Source organism: Eurypyga helias, unplaced genomic scaffold (assembly GCF_000690775.1).
Source record: "Eurypyga helias isolate BGI_N326 unplaced genomic scaffold, ASM69077v1 scaffold15177, whole genome shotgun sequence".
Classification (NCBI taxonomy): Eukaryota; Metazoa; Chordata; class Aves; order Eurypygiformes; family Eurypygidae; genus Eurypyga; species Eurypyga helias.
In genome coordinates, this window is record NW_010261214.1 from 2,162 (window position 1) to 5,553 (window position 3,392).

Here is a 3,392-nt window from a genome sequence, read left to right on the forward strand (position 1 = left end):
TTACCACAAGGGAAATCGTTTTGCTGTAATAATTTTCACAGCTTCTTCTTGCACAGCCAGCAAACTGAGTAATACTGGAGGTGGAGGGCCCAATCCTCTCCTAATTAACTGGGGTGTTACGCAGGTGCAAGTTCGACGACTTCAATAAATAGACATAAAGGAAAGATCTGAATGGATCTGGAGGCTTGGAGCAGGGTAGCAGTAGACAAAATAGATCTGAAAAGTGACATGTAATAATTTTTATTAATATTGCAAAGCATCCAGTGGAATTGTTTCCTGTCCTAAAGGTATTGAAGGAGATCCTCCTCCCTCTCTGTTTGCAGGATGCAGTGGCTGTCTCAGATTCTGGACACATGGACTGGAAGTATTTCGAGAGAGTACTTTGTTATGAACAGTAGGCTTGATTGGTGACACCAGAAACTGGAGTTTCACAGAACAGGACTACCACTGACGGCAGCGTAGGCTTTATCTGCATGGCAGTAAAGTTCAGGGCTGCCACCATCCACGATTCTCTCAGCAGTATCCTGTTTAGGGAATTGTATGTAGCAATGGTTGTCTGTAAACAGAAGCACCAGTTAATCATAAAATTAATGCTATGAAAAGTAATCTTGCTGACAGTAAACACTGACAGTGTAACATCCGTGTTGGACCTCATCACTGAAGCTCTTTTTGTACGAGTCCCATTCATCCTACCCTAAAGCAGGTCTCTGACAAGATCAGCTGGATTGTGATCTAGGTACGCCTGTTAGGAGTGTTGGGGATGGTGCGTGCGACGCTCAGGTGTAGGTCTCTGTGGTACATGTCTGAAGTCAGGTGAGATCCCTCCTGTACAAGCTTCTCACATTCAAACAAAGGTGCAAACTCCCATTTGGCTTAGAGCCTTCCCCAGGTTAATATAAATTACATGTAACTCATCTCAGTAGCTTTCAGGAGGTTTATTATTCTTTTTTTTTTTAATCTAGAAATTGTGACTGGCAGGATTTCTTGCATGTTGGTTTCTTTTAGGTTGACCTTTTGTTCCAAAGCATTTACAAAACTTAGTGTCACGTATTTAGAAGAGATTCTGCTTGACATGCATTTTGTGTGACTGGGTTATCCATTACCAGGTGAACAAATACCAGTTAAACGACATCTGTGATAGGAAGACAATAAAACTGCCTCCATTTCTTGCCATAAAAGAAAACTCTGATGTGGTTTTCTATTACCACTAGTGCTGTGAGGAGTCTTCTAGAAACAAGTTCAGATTTCTTAATTGAATGGTGAAATAAATGTCCAGAAGCCCTTTGAATCTGTCAAGCTTCCCACAGAACTTGAAACTTGGTGATGAACCTTCCCTGAAAATCATTCGGAAAGTAAAGGCTTAAATATTTTTTTCCTGCCCCATGTTTTGCCATTTTGAAGAAGATTTTTAAGAAGTTCACATACAACATCCAGGGAGTTTATAACCTCCATGATAAAGTTAAAAGGATAAGAGCCTTTGCTTAGGTTAAACACTAAGCACGTGAATAATACTTAAATTATTTGGCAAGCCACTTAAGTAAAATAAGAAAATTGTGTACAAACCCAGTATGTGAACTACGGGATGGATGGATGGATGGAACGGATGTGTGAAGTAGGTTAGTGACAAAACCATGTAATGAACTACTCAGATGTATATTCAGTTCTCAGAATTTCCCCTGCCCCTGTCTGGTGAGCCAGAGGAGCTTCCACTGTCCTTAAATTTCAGAAGCAAACTCTGATTCTCATGGTCTTGTCACAAGCAGATGCCTACAGGATATTTAGTAAACAGAGAAAAGCATCCGTGTCTCCAGAGGAGCTGGGTAGTCGGATCTGGGAAGAATGCTCTGTGCTTGAATTCCTTATGCACTGAAAGGTGGGCGGAATTGATCTGACCGTTCGTGTTGCTCATCTGGTGTCTAGCAGTGAATTCAGGTGGATGTAAGTGCCATGCTTTGTGCTGGACAATTCAGCGTTGTCCAGATGTCCGGCATTTCCTGACGTCGCTTACCCTGTCGTGCCTTGTGAGGTTGCCTGGTGTGCATCTGTCTGTTCACCAGTCTTGGGTGGAGTGGATAAGGGGTGTGTGTGAGGATGCTCACTTCTGCCTGCATCGTTGCTGGATGTGGGGAGCGTTGGCATTTTAGGGATTCAGGTAACTTTGTGTGCAGGAGGACAAGTACCAACAGCCTCTGAGTTGCCTAAGCAATTAGGTGGTGGTTTCGTGGCTCGCGCTACTCCATCTAAACTATATTCTGGTTGCTTAAGTGTATGTGTGGATCCAACTCATTACCATCACGTAGTCCGCTGCCTCAAACAGAGAACTATCCTGAAACCAGCACAGATATACCAAAATTTACGGAATGTTAACGTGATCATCTTATTTTTTTGAAACTGGATAGCCTAACGTCTCAGTATATTGGAAACCTGCTCTGTCTTCCAGTCCCTGTCTTTTGTTTCAAAGAGATTAATTAACCAATTATCACATGTTTAAAACCCCAAAACACACCACATCTTTGCAGTCATACATAATAAAATTCTGCCCAAGAAATGTCAGGAGACTGCAGCCAGTCTTGTGGTGTATTTTTACAGTTAGGAGCAAAATTGCAGTACTTGAATAATACTTTAGAATTAAGGTAGAGATGCACATATATATTTATATATGGATGTGTGCGTATTTATATATACATATATGAAAGGAAAAATGCTCAGTCTGGATATAAAAGAGGTTTAAGTCTGTATGCACAGAACTAGCTGTGGCTTGGACTGCATTTCAAGTGAAGGTTGGTAATTATTGTGTTCTGATGGGACTACTATGGACAAACAAGAGAAAGTAGGAATCAGTATTCTGCTTTGCTCTACTCAATCAAATGAAGTAAAACCAAAAAAAAGGACCCAGGGGTCTAACTTGGAGCAAAGGAAAAAAGATATAAAGCCTTCTGATAACTCCAGCAGGTGTTAGTGAGTCAAAATAGGACAAAGACAACTGGGGAGACTTTGGTCCTGGCAGGGCATCAGTATTTTGCCCTGTGAGCTGAAGAACAAAACCAACAGAACAAGATACTGAATAAATATGCGATATTTCAAATGGTTAAGCAGTCTTAAAAATATGTTTAATGACTTACTGATTCAGGGGGAGGCCACGTATTTTTCGGAATAAGAAACACATTGCCCCAGAACTTCTTTTCTAATTTAAGATTTGGTTGCATCATATTTCTGCAGTACAGGATGTAGGTGGCTTTAACTGAAAGAATGCATCTGTAGAAAGCAGTCTGGCTGTGAGAGGAGAAAGGAGCTCTCGCAGAACTCTGCTGTAGCTAAAGTCATGTTTACAAAGCCTTTCCTTGCAGGGAGGTAGATTCTCTGTTCTCCTTCCCATAGTATCCACAGCAGGA